Source organism: Papio anubis, chromosome 7, assembly GCF_008728515.1.
Source record: "Papio anubis isolate 15944 chromosome 7, Panubis1.0, whole genome shotgun sequence".
In the NCBI taxonomy this organism is placed as follows: domain Eukaryota; kingdom Metazoa; phylum Chordata; class Mammalia; order Primates; family Cercopithecidae; genus Papio; species Papio anubis.
Window position 1 is genome coordinate 39,803,708 of NC_044982.1, and position 23,991 is coordinate 39,827,698.

A 23,991-nucleotide genomic window follows, 5' to 3' on the forward strand; every position below is an offset into this window, starting at 1 on the left:
AGGTATCCTTAAAATATTTTTCTTGGGACATCATGTAGTAGATAAAAGTTACATCCACGACAAACTCCCAAAGATGTTCAATGAGTACTTGTTATAAATCTACCTTTTTCTCATTCAAGAAACACAGCAGAATGGAAGAGTCACATTATTGTAAGAGCAGTCTCGAATTTAGTCTAATCAATTAAAATCATTCATTTACAGATTTTATTTTTATTTTAGTTACAAACAAGTTTCAACCAATCATAACCACATCAACTTATAATAATATGACCAAATGGTCAAAGACTACTGCTACAAAGACAGAGAAGATGCAATCTGGAAATCAAAGTAATTGTAAAAGGTATCTCACTTTTACTTGGGAGATATTATCTTATTGCTAATGAACATCTTTTCTTGGGGTTTTAATCTTCTTAAATGTTTACATCTTCTTCAATTCCTGGAAGAAGCAGATAACTTTTCATGTGAAGAGAAGAAGATCTGTTTTTTTTTTCCGTTCAAATTGTACAATATTTAAATAAGATCTGGTTGTGATGAAAGGTCAAAGGAGACAGTACCATGGTAGGAAGGACACAGGAAGAAAAGAGTACAAATTTACATACTGCAGGCATTTTGTTTTCTATTCCATTCAATGAACATATACTTTGCAGTGAGCATGAAATGGTGTCTGAGTTGGTAGTTTTTAGTTTAATTCAATTCCAATGGTTAATGAATCGCTGTGCCAGGTAAGGTTCTAATGTTTAAAGGTAATTATTCCTCTTTATAAAGCATGCCAACCAATCTACCTAATTCAACCAAAGAATTTATTTCAATGCTGGGGTAAAAAGTGGTTGTTGGGCTTACTGAGATTAATATGTCTTTGAAAGATTTTCAAGTTTTTCTCACTTTAACTATGAAAAATCTCACTGTATTTGCTAACATTTAGATCCCAACCCTTGTTCAAGAACCAACTCAAGTACATAGCAGTGAACACTCCTTAGCATCACAACTTTTCTCTTTACACGTTATTTTCCAATAATTTTTATCTAAACATTAATTTGATAATTAAATTATCAAACCATAAAACGGGAACTCAGGTGAACAAATCACTTTTTATAAGAGATTTTCATGGGAATACTTATCTTCATATTCCACTTATATAAACAGTACTACTTTGTATCTCATTCCAGGAAAAGATGAGAGAATACTGATATTCCTATGGATTGTTAGCATTTTTATATATGGAATATGTATGTATTCATTAATGGTAGAATGTTGGCTACATATGTCTTTCAACCTACGTTAAAAAAAAGTTACTCATTCCCGTTCTTCAAAAGTTGATATGTAGATATGTGGGGGAAAAGTTCAGGAAATCTAATACACAGCATGGTGGCTATAGTTAATAATACTATACACCCTAGGATTGGGATTTTTTTCAGGTTTGGACAACGGGCAACTGAAAAGTGACTATTAGGGCAGCTGGTGGGAGTGGGGTAGAAGAAACTGGTTGTATCTACTGGCACCAACCACATTTAATTACCTGGTCAGAATGGGTGGAAATGACTACCCCCACTAACACACACACATATGTAAAAACACTACTGAGACTGCACATTTATAGCATTTCCTCCTTTGATGCTACCTTGATGTTCATTTTAACCCAATGTCATGCTTTCAAAGTTATACACTTAAGAGTGTCTCAGGTTATAAAAGAGCCAAACCAAACTTAAGAATTAATCAAACAGGCCGGGCGCGGTGGCTCAAGCCTGTAATCCCAGCACTTTGGGAGGCGAGGCAGGCGGATCACGCGAGGAAGGTCAGGAGATGAGACCATCCTGGCTAACCGCGGTGAAACCCGTCTCTACTAAAAATAAAAAAAAAAAAAAATTAGCGAGTGAGGTGTGAGCGCCTGTAGTCCCAGCTACTCGGGGAGGCTGAGGCAGGAGAATGGCGAGAACCGGGGCCGAGGAGCTTGCAGTGAGCTGAGATCCGGCCACTGCACTCCAGCCGAGCGACAGGCGGGAACTCGTCTCAAAAAAAAAAAAAAAAAAAAAGAATTAATCAACAAAAAAATTAAAAAATTTAGGCTTACAAAATAAACTTGAAAGATTTTGTAGGCAGGCAATGCTATTTTATATTGAGATGATTATGAATAGCCTATATAGAATCCTCTCGCTGCATTTTGAGAGCGAGTCTGTCTGTTGCCCAGGCTGGAGTGCGGTGGCGGATCTCAGCACTACAGCACCGCCTCCCGATTCCACTCTCCACCTCCTTCCTGGTAACTGGACTGGCGCCATCCCTATTCCTTTAGAGCACAGCAAGGCGAGGGGGTTTTGCATTGTTAACTATGTCATTAAATGATCATCGTCTGTGCCTCCCAAAGATCTTCAGGATCTGAAGCTTGAGCTTTCCCCCGCCTCACATAATAAAAATTAAATATACAAGAGAAGAGGGTATCCAAAGGAGGAACAATAAGTGGGACAGATGGAAACTGACATTTTACTCAACACTGTAATAAGAAGGACATATATAGGCTTCTTCTATACCTAATCAGGTTTGCTTCTAAGAAAGCACAGAAAACAAAGAAATGCTTCATATCCCTATGAAGAGTATGTTATGTCCTGATCTCTCAGGGTTTTCTTTCCTGGTTTTTATTTTTTTGTATTAACACAAATTGCCCAGAGACTATCAGACTTTTTGTAATCTTCTTGAATAATTTAGCTTGAAAGTTCTGACAAAGTTTTAATTTTCCTGGGTATGCAGTAGGTACATAAATTTGGGGGTTACATGAGACACTCTGATAAAGGCATGCAATGCATAATAATCACATCATGGTATATGGAGTATCCATCCCCTCAAGCATTTATCCTTTGTGTTACAAGCAAGCCAATTATATTTTTTATTTAAAATATATAATTAAATTATTATTGACTACAGTCACCCTGTTGTGCTATCCAACTCCAGGTTTTTTCATTTTTTTCTAACTACTTTTTATATTTAGTCCCCTTGCTTCCTCACTACCATCCTCAGCTGGAAATCATCCTTCTACTATGTATCTCCATTAGTTCAGTTGTTTTCATTTTTAGCTCACACAAATGAGTGAGAACATGTGAAGTTTGTCTTTCTGTGCCTGGCTTCACAAACATAATGACCTCCAGTTTCATCCATGTTGGAAATAACAGGTTCTCATACTTTTTTATGGCCAAATAGAACTCCATTGTGTAGATGTACGACATTTTCTTTATCCATTCATCTGCTGATGGACACTTCGGTTGATTTTACATATTGGCTATTGTGAACAGTGCTGCCAGAAACATGAGCGTGCAGATATTCCTTGGAAATATGATTTCCCTTTTTTTTTTTTTTGAGACAGAGTCTCGCTCTGTTGCCCAGACTGGAGTGCAGTGGCACAATCTCGGTTCACTGCAATCTCTACCTCCTGGGTTCCAGCAATTCTCCTGTCTCAGCCTCCTGAGTAGCTGGGATTCCAAGCATGTGCCACCATGCCCGGTTAATTTTTATATTCTTAGTAGAGACAGGGTTTCACCATGTTGGCCAGGATGGTCTCAAATTCCTGAACTCAGGTGATCTGCCCGTCTTGGCTTCCCAAAGTGCTGGGATGACAGGCGTGAGCCACCACACCCAGCCCTGATTTCCATTCTTTTGGGTACATACCCAGCAGGGGAATTGCTGGATCATATGGTAGCTCCATTTTTAGTTTTCTGAGAAACCTCCAAACTGTTCTCCATGGTGGTTGTACTAACTTAACATTCCTACCAACAGTGTACGAGGGTTCCCTTTTCTCGAATCCTCACCAATATTTGTTATGCCCTGTCTTTTGGATAAAAGCCATTTAATTGGAGTGAAATCATATCTCATTGTGGTTTTGATTTGTAGTTCTCTGATAATCAATGATGCTGAGTATCTTTTCATAGTCCTGTTTGCCATTTGTACATCTTCTTTTGAGAAATGTCTATTCAGATCTTTTGCCCATTTTTAATTGGATTATTAGATCTTTTTCCTATAGAGTTGTTTGAGTCTCTTATATATTCTGGTTATTAATCCCTCATCAGGTAGCTAGTTTGCAAATATTTTCTCCTATTCTGTGGGTTCTCTCTTCACTTTGTGGATTGTTCCTTTGCTGTGCAGAAGCTTTTAAATTTGTAATCCCATTTGTCCATTTTTGCTTTATTTACTTGTGCTTATGAGATATTACTCAAGAATTTTTTGCATAGACCAATGTCTGGGAGAGTTTCCTCAATGTTTTCAAGTAATGGTTTCATAGTTTTGAGGTCTTAGATTTAAGTTTTTAATCCATTGTGATTTGATTTTTGTATGGCAAGACATAGGGGTCTAGTTTCATTCTTCTGCATATACATATTCAGTTTTCCCAGCACCATTTATTGAAGAGACTGTCTTTTCCTGGGTGCATGTTGTTGACATCTTTGTCAAAAACGAGTTCACTGTAGGTGTACAGATTTATTTCTAGATTCTCTCTTCTGTTCCGTTGGTTTATGTATCTGTTTTTATGCCAGTACCATGCTGTATTAGCTACTATAGCTCTATAATATACTTTGAAGTCAGGTAATATGATTCCTCCAGTTTTGTTATTTTTGCTTAGGATAGCTTTGGTTATTCTGGGTTTTTCATGGTTCCAGATAAATTTTGATTATTTTTTCTATTTCTGTGAAGAATATCATTGGTGTTTTGATAGGGATTGCATTGAATCTGTAGATTGCTTTGGGTAGTACGAACATTTTAACAATATTGATTTTTCCAACCCATGAACATGGAATAACTTCCCAGTTTTTGGTGTCCTCTGCAATTTCTTTCATCAGTTTTACAGTTTTCATTATAGAGATCTTTTACTTAATTCCTAGGTATTTAATTTTCTCTCTGGCTACTGTAAATTGGACTACTTTTTTTTTTTTTTTTCTTTTTCTTTTTCAGATTGTTCACTGTTGGCATATAGAAATGCTACTGATTTTTGTATGTTCATTTTGTATCCTGCCACTTTACTGAATTTGCTTCTCAGTTCTAATAGTTGTTTGGTGGAGTCTTTAGTTTTTTTCCAGATATAATATCATATCATGTGAAAACAAGGATAATTTGACTTCTTCCTTTCCAGTGTGGATGCCCTTTATATCTTTCTCTTGTCTGACTGCTCTAGCTGGAACTTCCAGTAGTATGTTGAATAACAGTGCTGACAGTAGGCATCTTTGTCATGTTGCAGATCTTAGAGGAAATGCTTTCAGTTTTTCCCCTTTCACTATGATACTAGATGTGAGTCTGTTGCATATAGCTTTTATTATGTTGAGGGATGTTCCTTCTATACCTAGTTTTTTTGAGGATTTTTATCATGCAGCGAGTTTGAATTTTAGCAAATGATTTTTCAGCATCAAGTAAAATGACCATATAGTTTTTGTCCTTCATTCTGTTGGTACGATGTATCATGTAGGTTGAACCAGCCTTGCATGCTTGCCATAAATCCCTTTTGGTTATGAGAATGATCTTAATGTATTGTTGAATTTGGTTTGCTAGTATTTTGTTGAGGATTTTTGCATCAATATTCATCAGAGATATTGGCCTATAATTTTCTTTTCTTTTCTCTCTCTTTCTCTCTCCCTCCCTCCCTCCCTCACTCACTCCCTCTCTCTCTCTCTCTCTTTTTTTTTCCCATGTCTTGGCCTGGTTTTGGTATCAGGGTAACACTGGTCTCATATAATAAGTATGGAAGTATTCCCTCCTCCTTGATATTTTGGAATAGTTTGAGTAAGATTGGTATTAGGTCTTTCTTAAATGTTTTGTAGAATTCAGCAGGGAATTGGATCTCAGGCTTTTCTTCACTGGGATTTTTTTTTAACAGCTTTAATCTTGATACTTGTTATTGCTCTATTCAGGTTTTGGATTTCTTCACGGTTAAGCCTTGATAGGTTGTGTCTAGAAACTTGTCCATTTCTTACAGATTTTCTAACTTTTTGGTATATAGTTGCTCATAGTAGCCACTAATGATTATTTGACTTTATGCAGTATCAATTGTAATGACTCCTTTTTCATTTTTGATTTTGTTTATTTGCATCTTCTCTCCTTTTTTCTGAGTTATTCTGGTTAAAGGTTTGTCGGTCTTGCTTAACTATACAAAAAACAAGCTTTCCAGTTTGTTGATCTTTTTGTATTTTCTTCGTTTCAAATTCATTTATCTTTGTTCTGATCTTTATTCTTTCTTTTCCTCTACTACTTTCGGGTTTTGTTTGCTCTTACTTTTCTAGTTCTCTGAGATGCATCATTAGGTTATTTATTTGAATTTCTTCATCTCTTTTGATATAGGCACTTATAGCTATAAAATTCCCTCAATACTGCTTTTGCTGTGTCCCATATGTTTTGGTATGTTGTGTTTCCATTGTAATTTGTTTCAAGAAAATTTTCAGTTTCCTTCTTAATTCCTTCATTGACTCATTGATCATTCAGGAGCATCTTGTTTAATTTCCATGTGTTTGTATAGTTTCCAACATTCCTCATTATTGATTTCCAGTTTTAATCCATTGTGGTCAGAAAAGATTCTTGGTATCATTTCAGTTTTTTGAATGTTTTGAGGCCTGTTTTGTGACCCAACATATGGTCTATCCTTTAGAATTATCTCTGTTCTGAGGAGAATAATGTGTATTCTGCCACCACTGGATAAAATGTTCTGTAAATATCTATTATGTCCATTTGTTCTATAGTGCAGATTAGTCTGATGTTTCCTTGTTGATTTTCTGTCTGCATGATCTGCCTAATGCTGTAAGTAGGGTGTTGAAATCTCCAGCTATTATTGTATTGGAATCTCTCTCTCTCTTTAGCTCTGATAATATTTTATTTATATATCTGTATGCTCCAGCATTGGGTCCATTGATGAATTCACCCTTTTATCATTATATAATGACTTTGCCTCTTCTTACAGTTTTTGTTTAGAAAACTATTTTGTCTAAGTATAGCTACTCCTGCTCTTTTTTGGTTTCCACTGGCATGGAATATCTTTTTCCATCTCTTTGTTTTCAGTCTATGTTTGTCTTTACAGGTGAACTGTGTTTCTCACAGGCAGCAGATCATTGAGTCTTGTTTTTTCATTCATTCAGCCACTCTATCTTTTGAGAGTTTATTGTTTGAGAGTTTATCTCTGGTTTATTGTTTAGTCTTTCTGTTTGAGATAAGAGTAGTTTACACACCACAATTACAGTCTTAAAATATTCTGTGTTTTTCTGGGTGCTTACTACTATCACTGAGTTTTGCACTGTCAGATGATTTTTTTTTTTAATTGCTCATTAGCATCCTTTTCTTTAAGACTGAAGAACTCCCTTTAGTATTTCTTGAAGGATAGGTCTGGTATTGATGAAATCTCTTAGCTTCTGTTTGTCTGAGAGTCTTTATTTCTCCTTCATGCCTGAAGGATATTTTCACCAGATATACTATCCTAGAGCAAAAGTTTTTTTCCTTCAGCACTTTAAATATGTCATGCCACTCTCTTCTGGCCTGTAAGTTTTCCACTGAAACCTCTTTTGCCAGATGTAGTAGAGCTCCATTGTATGTCATTTGCTTCTTTTCTCTTGGTGCTATTAGGATTCTTTCTTTATCCTTGACTTTTGGCAGTTTAATTATTTACATGCCTTGAGGTAGTCTTCGAGTTAAATCTGCTTAGTGTTATCTATAACCTTCTTGCACAGTGTTGATATTTTTCTCGAGGTTTGGGAAGTTCTCTCATATTATCCCTTTGAATAAAGTTTCTACTCCTATCTCTTTCTTTACCTCCTCTTTAAGGCCAATAACTCAGGTTTACCCTTTTGAGGCTATTTTCTAGATCTTGTAGGCGTACCTCATCCTTTTTTATTTTCTCGTCTCCTCTAACTGTGTATTTTCAATTAGTCTTTCTTAAAGCTCACTAATTCTTTCTTCTGATCGATCGATTCTGCTATTAAGAGACTGATGCATTCTTGGGTGTGTCAGTTGCATTTTCCATGTCTAGAATTTCTGCTTGTTTATTTTAAAATATTATTTCAATCTCTTTGCTAAGTTTATCTGACAGAATTCTGAATTCTTTCTCTGTGTTATCTTGAATTTCTTTGAGTTTCCTCAAAATATCTATTTTGAATTCTCTGTCTAAAAGATCACATATCTCTGTTTCTTCAGGCTTATTCCCTAGTGCCTTATTTAGTTTGTTGCATGAGGTCATGTTTTCCTGGGTGATCTTGATACTTGTAGATGTTTGTCAGTGTTTCTGGCATTGAAGAGTTAGGTATTTACTAGCCTTCGCAATCTGGGCTTGTTGGTGCCTGTTTCTCTCAGAAAGGCTTTTCAGGTATTTGAAGGGACTTGGGCCCCAAGCCCAGTAATGCTATAGTTCTTGCAGATTTGCAGAGATACCACTTTGGTGCTGTTGGTTACAGTCCAGAAAAATTCTCTGTATTATCAGACAGAGACTCTTGTTCTCTTCTCTTTTTTTGTCCCAAACAAATGGAGTTTCTCTCTGTGCTGTGCTTCTGGAGCTGGGGATGTGGGTTGATACAAACACCCCAGTGGCCATCACCAATAGGACAGTGCTGGATTAGACCTGAAGCCAGCACAGCACTAGGTCTTACTCAAGGCCCACTGTAACCACTATCTGGCTGCTATCTATGTTCAATCAAGGCATTAGGGCTGTATGATCAACAGGTGTGAAGTCAGACAGGCTCTTTTGTCCTTTCCTTTAGGGTGTTGAGTTATCCCGGCCCAGGGTAGGTCCAGAGATGCTATCTGGGAGCGAGGGACTGGAATTAAAAAAAAAACCTTAGAAATTTACCTCGTGTTCTATTTTACTGAAGCCGAGTTGGCACTCAAATCATGAGACACAGTCCTTCCCACTCTTTCTTCTATTTTCCACGGCAGAGGAGCCTCACCTTATGGCCACCACAACAGACCCAAGGGGAGTATTGTCAGGCTACCACTGATGTTCTCTTTAGGCCCAAGGGCTCTGCAGTCAGTGTGTGGTGAATGCTGCCAGGCATGGGACTCACTCTTCAGGACAGTGGACTACCCTCTGGCCCAGGGCAGGTTCAGAAATGCTCTCCAAGGTTCAAGGCCTAGAATCAGGTCCCCAAGAGCCCACTTGGTGCTCTACTCCCCTAAGGTGCAAGACAAAGTCTCCTTTACTTTTTCTCTGCTTTTCTCAAGCAGAAAGAGTCTCTCATTGTAGCTATCACAGCTAGGAATGTGCTAGGTCTCACCTGAAGCCGGCATGTCTCAGAGGCTCACCTAAGGCACATGGCATACTATATGGATATCACTGCTGGACCTTGGAGGGTTCAAGGTCTCTTTAGTCAAAAGTTGATGCATCTTGCCAGGACTGAGTCCTTCCCTTCAAGGCAACAGGTTCCCTTCTGGCCCAGGGTGTGTTTAGAAATGTTCTCCAGGAGCTAAGGCCTGGAAAGGGGGCCTCAGGACTCTGCCTGGTGTCCTATCCTTCTGTGGCTGAGCTGGTTTCCAAATGCAAGACAAAGTCCCTTTTACTGTTCCCTCTACTCAAGCAGAAGCATGGGGTCTCTTTTGGAGCTGTGAGCTATGTGGCATGGGGCTGGGGGAGGGATGGTGCAAGCACTCCTTTAGCTGCCCTGGCTGGTGTCTCAGTAGGTCATGTGCCCCCATGCCCCACTGGATCTGAGCCCACGTCAGCACTAGGACTTGCCCAAGAATTGTAGTTCTTGTGGCCCAGACTGCCTTTCAAATTTATTTTGGGCTGCAAAGGACTTCAGCCAAGCCAAAACTCATGTTCCAATTGCAGGGATGAGTGGTTCCCCTCTGTGTAGGGCTGATCCAAATGGTCCCTCTATGGGCAGTATTCAGTTGAATTAAGCCTGGTGTTGCTTTCTGCTGTGACAGGGCGGAACTGTGTTCAATGCTACATCTCACAATCACTGTGCTCTTCCTCTCCCAAATGCACAGATTCTCTCTCCATGCCACGCAGCCAGTTGCTGCCGGGGTATAATTGGGGAGGGGTGGTGCTGGTAATTCTAGACTGTGTTTCCTATCCCTTTCAGTGTCTCTTTCAACAACATGAAGTTAAAACCAGGTACTATAACTGCTCATCTGTTTTTTGGTTTTGATAAAGATGCTTTTCTTCTGTGGATAGTTGTGTTCCTGTTTAGGGTATAACTGGGGGAGCCTTTTATTTGGCCAACTTGCTTTACTCCCCCTTTATCTCTATTCTTGAAAGATATTTTGCTTAATAAACAATTCTCATTATTTTCTTCAAAGCTTTATATATTCTATTGTCTGTTTTATTCCAATGTTGTTGAAAAGTCTGCTGTCATTTCTATGTAAGTGATCTGCTGTTTCTCTCTCGTTACTTTCAATAGTTCCCCTACTTTAGTTCCGATATTTCATTCCCATGTGTTCAGAAATAGATTTATTTCTCCTTCTTGAGATACACTGTACCGTTAGGATTTCTGGATTTGTGTTTTTTCATTAGTTCTGTAAACTTTATAGTCATTATCTCTTTGATCATTGCCTTTTCTCTATTCTTTCTATTTTTTCCTTTTGGGGCTCTGATATAATGTACTTTGGATCTTCTCATTTCATTCTTCATATCTTTTCTCGTATTTCCGTCATATAATCTCTCTGTGTAATTGTATCATTACATTCAACTTTTTGACACATATTACTGACTGCCCAAACTATTTGTGCTGGTTGGACTTTCTCAAACAAATAATGGTGACTGTGACTATCTTTCTCTTTTTTCTGACTTTAGTAAGAATTTATCCAGTGTTTCAGCTTTATTGTATTTGTTAGCTTTCGTGATAAACATATTTTATCATGTTTAAAATTTTTCTTTAATTCTAGTTTACTATGTATCCTTAACAGGAAAAAAATACACTGAATTTTACGTCTTTTTGACATACATCAAGATGACCATATAATCTTTTGTGATTTACCTAATAATGATAAAAATGAAATTAAAGGATGTCTAAAATTTACTGTTCTTGAATTCTTAAAATCAATTTCGCCTAGGACGAAGTGTACATTTAGAAAAAACTTGATGCTGTATCAAGTTTGTGCATATTAATATTTCTATATATATTTTCACATATGATTAGGTCTATAGTCTCCTTGTTATTTTTATTCCACTTTGGTATGAAGGTTCTGTTATCTTTATAGATTGAGTTCAGATGTTTTCTTCATCCTGTGTTTAGATACAATTTAAATAATGAGGAAATAAGACAGGAATTATCTGTTCTTTAAAGTTTTAATTGAACTCATAAACCCTACTCTTCTTCCTACTATCTCACTCTTCCTTCTCTCTTTTACAGAATTCTGCAATAGCTACTTTATCAACTGACAGATATGGGGAATCAAGGTGTTTCTCTACTGAATTACTTTTCACTTTAATTTGGAGACAAACAATAATTTCAGGATGCAACACTGGCATATGCATTTTCTACAAATTCTAAAGTCTATTTTTAGCTGGAAATATAAATTGTTTGAATTAGCACAGAGTTGAGATCACCTCCAATATACATGAATAGCACAAAATCAAACCCATGTTCCCGTATCTTAACTTCCATAACGCAAGTTATTTTTTTAAACCAAAGTTACTCATCAGCAAAGAAAAGTTAGTTACCTTATATCTGAACTCTTATAAGGCCTTGCATATTATACTGAATTCACTTTTTTTAGTCAAAAAGTACTGTTTGATGAAGGCCCACAAGCCTAAAAGATCTCCTCATCAATACTAGTGTTGTCTGGATATAAAAGATGCCTGTCAGAAATAATTAATAAAAAGCAATATTGTATGTGGTTATATTGTGAATGTTAGGATATCTTTACAGGACAAAAGAAAATGGTAAGTGTACTAATGTTAGGCAAATGGGTATTTGAGGCTTGGAATAACATTTCCAGTAATATCTTTATATAGAAAAATTTTAAATTCCACATATTCATAATTAAGCAGTAAGAATGAACTCGTACCTCACACCACATACAAAAATTAACTCAAAATAGATTTACAGTATAAAGAACTATAGTTCTTTATCTATAGTATAAGAACTAAAACTATAAAACTCTTAAACAGTTTAATTTCTTAAGATGTGAAACACAGAATTACCATATGATCCCGCACTTCCATTCCCAAGTTCTTAACCAATGGAAATGAAAGCAAGAACTTGAACATATACTTGGTTGCCAATGTTCACAACAGCACTCTTCCCATAGCCAAAAGATGAAAACAACCCAGGTGTCCATCAAAAGATGAATGGATAAATGAATTGTGGTATTACATACAATGGAATACTATTCAGGCATAAAAAGGAATAAAGTTCTGATATATACTACAACATGCATGAACTAAGAAGACATTAGGCTAAATTTAAAAAGCCATACACAAAAGGAGAATTATTGTGTGGTTGTACTTACATCAAATATTTATAATAGGGAAATTTATAAAGATAGAAAGTAGATTAAAGGTTACCAGGGATTATGGGAAGGAAGAAATGGGGATTTATTGCTTAAAGGTTACAGAGGTTCTGGGGTGATGAAAAAGTTTTAAAAATAGGTAGTGGTGATAATTCTACAACATTGTGAATATAATTAATACCAATGAACTGTACACTTAAAAATGGCTAAAGTAGGGCCAGGCACAGTGGCTCACGCCTGTTATCTCAGCACTTTGGGAGGCTGAGGCGGGCGGATCACCTAAGGTCAGGAGTTTGAGGCCAGCTTGGCTAACATGGTGAAACCCCATCTCTTTTATAATACAAGAATTAGCTGGGCATGGTGGCATGCACTTGTAATCCCAGCTACTCAGGAGGCTGAGGCAGGAGGGTGAATCTGGGGTGTGGAGATTGCAGTGAGCTGAGAACCTGCTACTGTGCTCCAGTCTGGACAACAGAGTGAGACTATGTCTCAAAAAAAAAAAAAAAAAAAAAAAGGCTAAAATAGCAAGTTTTGTGCTACATATATTTTGCCAAAATTAAAAAATAAATGTAATATACCAAAAACCATTGAATTATACACTTTCAATGAATGAATTGTATGATATGTGAATTATATCTCAATAAAGCTGTTAAACAAAGGATGATATGGCATGGAAAACTTTTAAATTACTTAGACTCTCGCAATGGTAATAAAGACATTGATGTTAATGGCATATGTTGGGACTTTGCATAAAACCTTTCAAAAACTTGCCATGAAAAAGAATCAGTTGTCCTAAATAATACACTATTTTCAATGTGCCTTTAAATTTATATTTGTGTTTTAAATTAGTGAACCTAAGTGTTTCACTATTTTATCTAAATTGCTAAAAGTATGTACATTTAAGATGGATAATCCCCCCATTTATGGATCTTCTCATTGGGAAAATAGGTGTCTCATATTATAGTTGCTGTCATCTTCCATTCAGGCATATGCAGTTAATAGCTTAGACAGAAAAGACATTTTTCCATTATTTAGGATAAAAGGGATGTGAACTTGAAATGAGGTTTAAGTTACTGGACTCATGACTGAAAGGTATTGAGACTGAAGATTACACTAATAATATCTGGCTACTCCTGTGATGGCAACATTTAGATAAGAATGATTTGCAATGATTAGACAGGTTATATTGTTCTTTGATTTTAACAAATATTTAGATTAAGGGACTCAATCTTTGCTGCAACTAATACATTTTAATTCTTTCTCACTTAAAACTAGTAAAGTCTCAATATTTTCTTGATTGAATACAAGATGATATCAAAGTACTTTTAAAAGTTTCTCAGTTGTTGATTTTAGGACTTCATTTGGTGATAAAATGACAAGGAACATGACAGATAAACTAATGGCAAAATAGAAAAAGAACTCTTGCTTCTAGCTAATTGCCATGCTTTTAATACTCTCAAGGATCCTTGAGTAAAAACTCAAATTATGGAGGTAAAAATATAGTGCCAAAATCTGTTTTTGATAAAACTGATGAAAAAAAGTAGAAGCAAATACAAAGCAAGGTAGCTCCTTGATTCTTTAAATTTTTGATGCCCTGGGCGGGACCAGGTGGAGATAATTGAATCATGGGGGTGCTTCCCCCATTGGTTCCTGTGGTTGTGAATAAGTCTCACGAGATCTGATGGTTTTATAAATTGGAGTTCCCCTGCACAAGCTCTCTTGCCTGCTGCCGCGTATGACGTGGCTCCTTATTCGTCTTCAGCCACGATTGTGAGGTCTCCCCAGCCATGTGGAACTGTGTGTCATACATCTTTCCTTTATAAGTTACCTAGTCTCAGGTATGTCTCTTTTTAGCAGCATAACAGACTAATACATAGTATTCTCATCTTTGAATCTGTGTTGAAGATTAACAGGCATACTTTATTTTTTTTAAGTAATAAATGTGACAAGAAAAGGAATCCATATTTCTTCCTAAAAATGAAAAATGCAGATGTGCTTTACTCAGTGTTACACTGGTCTGTTGTTTTCAAAATCTGACATTTTCAAAGTAAATTGGCATTAAGATTACCCTTTACTTGATTTTTTAAAATCTACAATAAATTCATTAATTAAAAGCATAAAATTTAGAATTTTCTGAAATTTGGACCTAATACAGTTGCTCCCCAAATGCAACAGAAACAAACAAAAAAATCAAGTGTCTGTGGTTCTTCGTTTGTGGAGGACAGACCCTGAAGTATATCAGAGCAATTAGAAGCCTTTCTCCAATTAATGCAAAAAGCACTGATTATACAATGAATAAATTACTCTCATTTATGTGTATTAGAGCTTTTGATGAATATAGATGTTATAATAAGATACAAATTCATCTAAAAGTCTTTCAGAATTGATCATAATTTTAAAAAGCGTTATATATTTGATTTAGTGAATAGACAACAGGTGTAATTACTATCGAATGAGAGTTCACTAATTTTTTTTTTATGTCAGAATTCTTCATCTTCGAAAACATTGATAGGCACTGTTCTTTTTATCAGAAGCTAATTGCTGTCATTCTGTAGGTCATAAAGAGACAACTAGCTTGACTACTGTCTCAGACAGAAAACGATACATCTTTGAAATGAAGCTATCACCTAGTGACTATGGGGGAACTTTCTGACTTACTGCCTTTATTCTCCTTAGGATGCATGCACAAACAAAATAAAAAGAGAGAGCAATTTCCCCACCCAGAAATAATAACAGGGAACTAAGTTCATTCTACTTAAAAAATGTTCTTCCTTTTCATCCATATGTAATATTTTAACTCCCCTTTTCCTTTCTTCTCTCAACTTCTGCATTTAGCATGTCAATGTGTGCGCAGACGAACGCACGCACGTGCACGCACACACACACACAATTTTTTTCCCTCCTTAACTGAAAACTACCTTAATAGTGGCAAAATGTGCCACGAGTGAAATCCTGAAACAACAAAAAAGAAAGTCATACTTTAAAAATTGAAATGAAAACAAACAAGTGGCCAGTATTATTAACCTTTAGTCTAGACCGTTATCAAGTTTCCTTCAGATTCTCTGTAAAGATTTTTATTAGTTTACGTATTCTTAGCAAATGATATCTGTTTTTCTGTAAGTTCAAACATTAAAGATACATTTGAAAATTATTTTGAATTCAACTTGAAATTCTAACATTACATTCTATTATTTTTCTTTATTGTATACATTTTGCATTTTAGTAACACATTTTAACATTTTCGTAAAGCTTTGAAGGTCGGCTCAGAAAACTAGTCTTTGCAACCCTTATTCTCAGTTATTCCAAAAGTGCTATTAATTCTATCCAGAGAAAATCATATGTCCCTTTCTATCCTCACCTGCACTGTCTACATTTAGGTTCTCAGCATCTTTTATCTGAACTATTCCAATGACTTCCTGATTGGTGTTATAGCTAAGCTTGCTCCCACTCAAGCCATTCTATTTTGCTGTCAAAATGATCTTTCTAAAATGCAAGTCACATTATATTTTACTCTTGATTAATATCTTTTGAAAAATCTCATTTCCTACTAGAAAAAAAAAAATCCAAATGCCTTTAATATGACAAAGGTATCTTCCATCATCTGATCCTACCTATTTTCCCTAGCTGTCTCTTGCAAATCCCTCAAAACTAATTCTGCAGTCAAACTGACCTATTGGTCAACTTATGGTTTCAGCCATTGTGCCTTTACAGTAGAATGAGTTAATAAATATAACTGTATTATACAATATAGTTATGAGAATGAACAACATGAAATATTATGAATCAATTTTACATAAATGACACTAAACAAAAGAATCTAGACACAAAAGATTACATATTATATGGTTCCACTTATACAAAGGTCTGTAAAACACAAAAGTAATTCTAACTCCAGCCTGGGTGACAGAGGGAGATCCTGTCTTTGAAAAAAAAAAGTAATCTATAGTGCTAAAAGTCAAAGTTATAGTTACACTTGAGGATTGAGCTGTGACTATAAGGGGGAACAGGGCTGTTTGCTGGGACACTGATAATATTCTGGTTTATTGATCTGGATGGTTATATGGATATGTTCAGCTTTTGAAAATCCATTATGCTGTAACTATACTATTTGTGTGTTTTTTTTTTTTTTAATTAAATAAAAGGTAAGGAATAACAACAACAACAACAAACACAGTGCCAATATCACTTGTCACTTCTTTGAAAGTTTCCCAAAACTAAGTAAGTCCCTCAGGTAGAATTTTTGTTCCTAAATATGTCATATACTTATCACACATAAAATTACCACAGCACAATAATTACATATTCTTATAACAAAATGTTATTATATTAACATAACAATTATATAACATTATTATATGTTAATATAATATCATTTTAAAAATCTCATTATCATTTAAATTATCATTTAAAAAATCTAGATCTTTCTGTTTCACAATGAAATGTAACTTTCCTAACCGGTAAGATCATAACTTTCTACGCATGTATCCGCAGCCTCCAGCACAACCTGGCAGTTAGTGCGTACTCAATGATATTATGTCATGAGGGTTTTTCCAATCTCTGCATTAACATTTTGTGTCAGATAATTCTTTGTTGTAGGGACTGTCCCATGCACTACAGGATGTTTAGCAGTATCCCTGGGCTCTACTCACCCGATATCACTAGGTACCCTCCAACTGTAACAACCAAAAATGTCACCAGGCATTGCAAATGTCCCCTGGGGAACCAAAATTTATCCTGGTTGAAAACCATTTATACATATAGTTTCCACGTAAAAATACAAACCACATGTTAATTCACTTACCAAAAAACTCTGGGTTCTGAAATGGTTTGCATATTATAAGCAACTAAAAAAAAATAGGTTCTCTTGAACACTTAAGAGGAAGTTGAGCTCTACATGTCAGAGAAGTTTATAAAATGGTTTCAGTATCTAGATAATCAGATATAATTCATATTAATTGCACACTAGAATAAGGTCTCCTTTGGAATTCCTATATAGAAAAATGAGTTTGCCAAGCAAAATAATTGTGTAAAAGTTTATATTTGGTATTTTTAAAAATGACTGCTAATAGTAGCTCAGTGTATTAAATGTCCTAATTATACATTATTTTCCAGGGCTTATATCTATGAATAGACCATTAGTTCTAAATTACTGAAGTTCATTAAGTTTCTATCTGTAAATTATTTAACAGTGAACATTACATAAGAAAAGGATAGCTAGAATATAAACTATCATGCATCAGCTATGAAAAAAATCTCACAAAGGGAAAAACTAACTTATTAGAAAGAAATGTGGTTGTATTTTATTAACTTCATGCCTTTGATTCAGGATATAGTTTTTGGCTTGATCTGTGTTGTTAAGAGCATGAGTGATAAAATAATTGAGTACTAATATGTCACTGGAGTTTGAGAAATGAGAAAATGAATGGTTTATGTGTCAAAATGATACAGCCAAAACATAAATTTGACCTTACCAAAATTATTTCGTGACAACCAATTCTTTACAGTCCTCTTTGTGGTTAGAATCAGTATTTAAGAACAGCTACTGAGCCAAAAACAAAACAAAACAAAAAACCCAGGCAGTTTATAAAAGGAGAAACAAAACTGAATAAATTCAAGAACAGTGTTTAATCTAACTCTTCTATAAATGCCAATAAAAATACAATTTTTCATCTACCAGATTGGTAAGATTAAAAATTAATATTCTACAACATGCCAATAAAAACACAATTTTTCACCTACCAGATTCGTAAGATTAATAATGATTAATGGAAATACAATCTCATAAACTGATAGTACAAATATATAAATTTGTACATATTCTAAGAGGGTCATTTAGTGATATGTAATATGAGACTTCACAATTTTGAGTGAGTTATTCTATTTTATGGAAATATTTCTAAAGTGATCATCAGAAGTATACATAATAATTTATACAAAGAGAATGTGATAGAAAATAGGAAATAACCTAAATGTTTAATGATAGCGAAATTAAATTATTCATAGGTTTTTAATATTTTTCAGTGATTGACAAATCCCAGTTTTTTGTAGAACAGTTATTAAATGAAGAAAAAGATTACATTATCTGAAAAGGAGAGTGGCTAAGAGCAAGGTATCTGGAGTAAAGACTACCTAGTTCAAATTCTAGTTCTATCATCTTTTGCTATATCTAGGTCAATTTATTCAATCATTTAATCTTTCTAAATGTAATTTTCTTATCAATAAGCCTACCTATTCTGTAGGCTTGTTGTATAGATTAAATATACAAATAAATATTGTAGATATACAAAGTACTTATAAAAACACATGGCATACAGTAAGTGTACTATACATTTTAGTAATTATTATAATAATTGGGATGATATTACTAAGAAAACCAAGCTATAAACCAGTATATATGATGTGCTCCCAGTTGGACAAATTAATGAATTAGTCTTAGGTAATAATTGTGGATTCAGATTATTAGTGTTTTTATTAACTTCATTTTACTTTGCTATATTTTCACCAAATTTTTTTTTTTTTTGCAAAAAACACATATTATTTCCATGTTCAGTAAAAAAAGAGTTATTTTAAAACTCTATTATTAAAAAGATGAACGTCATCTTTTCCTTTTCCTAAATGACCATATATTTTTCTATTAAAATATGGTTTGAATACCCATTTCACAATAAAAAGGTCATTTTATGCTGTGGTTGAACACATATAATATGCAAAATGGTGTGCTCCTAATATTTTAACACTAACTGGAAAGTATGGAAATTTGAAAACCAGTTTTCTTGTTGGTAAAAGAGAAGCTTTTTACAGATGGTCTTTAGCCTTACCACGTAGTTACTAACCTTCATGAGAAGCAGGATATCTAAACAGACTTCATATTTTATCCCTCTCACAGAGTCTATCTTAATTTTGATAAGAAAGCATTGGATGAGAAATAATTTAACTTATAAGAGATATAGTATTTTCTTTGAGGACCTCTGCTTAAGATCTCTGTAAGGCAATTACTACCTTTGATTGCAAAGTAAATATACATGTACTACTATGGCTATGAATAAACCAAAGAAAAATTGATTCCTGAACATGTAAGGAATCAAATTTGAGCAGTTTTTATGTTGCTGATATAAGTAAAAAACACTAAATTTCTTCATAATTACTAAATATTATAAGAAATCTAAAAAGCATTCTAAGTCAAATACAAAAAGTCTCGTGGTGTCTTGTATTTTAAAAACTTCCAAATATCTAACTAGTGAACTTTTCAGGTATTGATTTTGATGTTCATAAAATTAAAGACTGTTACGTGTGAATAAAGGATCTTTGTACCAAAAAGTCTGTCTTTCTGGGGCAATTTACTTTCCCCCAGTGATCTCTTTCTCACCTACCTGACTTCTTGTGCCAGGAGTTAGCTTCTGCCAGCAACATTGAAGTATTTGATGGTAGGAGGGCAAATGGGGGGAAAAGAAATTGAGAAACTAAGAGACTGATTATTAGTGCCTGCTACTGTTATTATCCATATTCAAAATCAAAAAAGTGAAACTTCACAAAAGTTTCACTTCATTTTATGGACACCTTCACAAAATGTTTATATAAGGAAGCTACGTCTTCAACCATATCCTTTGCAAGGTCTTGAATACATTCTGCTGTCATTCAGTGGAGAAAATAAAAAAGTAAAAGAAAAAATAGATGATTTGTTAGACAGTAGTTGCCTAATTCAGATAATTTTCTTGTTATTAGATATAAAGGACTTGAAGCCTAGTAAGAATGAGATAGACGTATTGTCTTCTCAGATTAACTTTCACACAAAGGAAACACATTATAGCACTCTATTTTAAATTCAGTTTCCTCAAAATAAAATAGGAGTTCAGAGATCATAAGACAAGAAAAAGTATATTTATTATTAATAAAATGAGTTTCATAAAATTATGTTACTCTTATATTTTCCTTTATTCCACATTATTAAAATATCTGCATAATCTGCTTTTTCTGTTTTGAAATGTTTTTCAGAATGAATGCAGGCAAAGCAAAATCTTTTAAAATTGTTCATTATTGCTAAGAAAACAAGCTAATCTGGTCGTAATTTCTATTGTAGTGCTTTTCTGTTGACATGACAACCTTGACCTTCCCATAGCTGTGCTGTTAAAATAAAGTTTGGTAAGAAATTGGAAGGAAGAAGGAAAAATGTGTTAGTAAAGTTTATCCTAAAGGAATCAGTGTGAAGTACTCAGTAATAGGAATGAAAGCTAACTGCTCTCAAGTTTAAATGCACACATCAGTACAGGGAGGACAAATAAATTTATAGTTCAGAAATAATTAAATCCATAAGAAAAACTAATGAATATGACTGAACCTTCTGACACCAGGAATTTTAGTGAGTTTTAATTGATAGTGAGAATAAATTAAATTCCTGAACATTTTCATTATTGGTATAAGAGTTGTACTTCGGGGGCAAAAATCTCTCACTGTGCTTTCAATTACGTTCAAGAACAGACTATTGGACATTAGTTATCAACTTACCTATAACCATTTTCTACTCTTCACTATGAAACTAATAAACCTGGTTTTAGTTACTGTTGCTTATTAATAGCTATCAATGAAATCACTAACCTGCCACTGAATGCTCTAGGCTTTAAAATTAAAGAGATTCCTATTGACATTTAAGTTACTGCCAGCATCCTTCAGCTGTGAAAAGCTGTAATACAGAATTTATCATTCTTATTACATTCTTCTTCCTGAATCAATAATGCTTAGAAGAGGTGAAAGGATTTCCTTATATACAGCCACTCTGACTTTGAACATTTCCCTCAGACCATTAGATGAAAAGAACAAAATTGTGCGGCTGATATTAGAAATGCATTTTTTGTTAAATGTCTTTTCCCCTCTCCTGGAATGTGAGCCCCTTAAGAGCAAAGTTTTATGTCTTTGTGTCACATATTCCTAGCAGACTACAGATTACCCAACCTTTCTTAAAAGGTTCTGAGAGAATTTTTGTATCTAGTGAATTAACTTCTCTCTCACGCATATAGAATGGTACTAGCTGGTGTGCCACCCTTAGGATAATTGAGAAGATAGTCAAACAATTTTCTGTGTTTGATAGTTTAGATGAAGAACCTCAGTTGATAGAGTATAAAAATCACCACCCTAAAATTGTTGAATTAACAAATGAGAACTTATCACCTAACAGATTGAAAGCCTTTCCTAAGTCCATCATTATTTTAACTACTGCAGTTTTAAACTGCTTGAAGACAAGGGCCAATTCTCTTTAACTTATTTAATTCTTATAAGGTCTAGGACACTATGGTACAGAGTACAGTGTTTCATCAGTGGATTAAAACACACACAGAGACACACGTGCATACACACACACACACACACAAACAGGCATGTATTTGCACATTACCTAAACCAAATTCCAAACCTACTGAATCGGAATCTCGGGTTTGAGCCTAGGAATCTTTTTAGAAAAATGTCTATGAGTGGTAGAAGGCTGAGTATACAGGATGAAGGATCTCTGGATTGAAATGAATTCCTGTTCCCATTTCTGGTTCCTCTAAACATGACCTGGTTCCCTCATCTTAGTCATCTTCATTTAAATTCTGCCTTTCAAATGCCTACCTCTCTCCTCTATAAAAGCCCACATTATTCCATTTCAAAGATGTGCCATCATACTGTCCTTAAGTTGGTTATTTTTTTTAAATTTAACTTTCTTCAGAATCATTTTTGTTATCTTGCAATCATCCAAGATCTGTGTTATTTTAACTTCATTCTCCCTTTTATTTATAGAATACAGTCTTCTAAATTTTATCATTTGGCCTTCTGTAGCCTTTCTAAAAGTTTATAATTTCTTCTGTTCCTAATATAATATCTTGGACTTATTAATCTTTCATATAAATTATGTGGTTTCTCCCTGATCTCTTTGCTATTAATTTAATTTTTTCGTGGACAAAAGTATTAAATGCTATTGAATCCATTTCTAGTTATATAACCAAAAGAAAAACAGATACTTGCACACCAATGTTTGTAGGAGCATTATTTATAAAAGTTAAAATCTGAAAACAACCCAGTATCCACCAACAGGTGAACTGATAAACAAGTTGTGGTATATACATACAATGGAATATTAATTAGAGTTAAAAAAGGATGAAATTCTAATACATTATATAATATAAATGAACCTTGAAAACATTTTGCTAAGTGAAATAAGCTTGACACTGAAAGACAAAACTTGTATGATTCCACTTATATGAGGTATCTAGAATAGGCAAATTTATAAAGACAGAAAATAGATTAGAGTTTACCAGGGGTTGGGGGAGAGAGGAATGGGGAATTTTTATTTAATGGGTACAGAGTTTCTATGTGGAATGATAAAAAAAAGTTCTAGAAACAGTGGTGATAGCTGCACAAAACTGTGAATGTGTTAATATCACTGAACTGTACACTTAAAATTGGTTAAAATGGTAAATTTTATGTTTATATTTTATCAAAATTTTAAAAAGCTACTGAAATGATTTTCTTAACTTTCCTAGAGCATCCTTTTCTTCACACTGACGAATTTTATCTATATTATTAAAAGAAAATAAAAACCATCCATACTTTTTCCATATCCCTAAATCTATCACCTCTTTAGATTTTTTTGTAAAAATAAAATGTAATATGGATACTCAGCATTTTCCACACTTCGAGCACAATGATGTTGTAGATACACACATAAAACACTTCAAATCTCTATATACACATGTGCAGGCACACATACATACTCCACTTTACATCTCCTCCTTAGACTCCTGCAAATTTCACCAAAATTATTCTTTAGTTCTTGTATTTGAGCTTTCATTTAGATAAAAGCTATTAAGACTATAAGGTTTACAGTGCAGATAATGTTATGTTGCAAGTTATTTTTAGATGCCAAGTACTTTGCAAATACAATAATGAGAAAATATCAATTTCAAAGGTTTACCCAACATACAAGAAAAGAGTTTAAAAGGAAGGAAGATAAATACATCTAAAGGATCTCTAAAGAACTGGTATTACGTAAACTATGAGGAAGCTGAGAAATGATATTCTCAAAGGAAAAAATAGGGCAGAGCAGAAAGCTACTTTAATCTGAACTACAAAGAATTATAAGATAATTAAATTTATTATTTTTAGAGATGATACTTTTAAAGTTGCAAAAAAATCTGCTGGTCTTATTAAAAAGAATAAAATTAATAGGAGTAACTTGTCCTTATAAAACCCTGGAAAATTTAGGAAAAATAAATTAAGAAATAATTTTAGTATATGGAAAATTATTGAAAGATCCCATACATGAGAAATAAATGTACATAATATATGATGTGAAAAGAAAACTTAAGCAAAGATGATGATTTTTAAAAATATATATTCTTATGTAAAGAGAAGAATGTGGAGTTGTACAAAAAAGCAGAAAGGACAGGTGGTAGTGAGTTTAAAAAGTCACTTTAGGAGCAAACTGGACTGGGCTGTTAAATAGCAAAGCATTTTCCTATTTCTAAGATGTTAGGACAATATGTAGGTAAAACTTTTATTGGAAATAAAATATGATCAGGGTTACAAGACAACAGAGGAGCAATGCCAGTGATTTTTTAAATGCAGCAA

General features: G+C 34.3%; 1 protein-coding gene and 1 long non-coding RNA gene across 17 annotated transcripts in view; one reads left to right on the forward strand and one right to left on the reverse strand.

Annotated features, from left to right (window-relative positions):
- GPHN (gephyrin) overlaps positions 1–23,991 on the reverse strand; it is a 429,045-nt gene that overhangs the window by 335,339 nt on the left and 69,715 nt on the right. The gene's annotated exons all lie outside the window — the stretch shown is intronic.
- Positions 1–23,991, forward strand: part of LOC103886321 — a 47,501-nt gene that overhangs the window by 16,909 nt on the left and 6,601 nt on the right. The window lies entirely within an intron of this gene.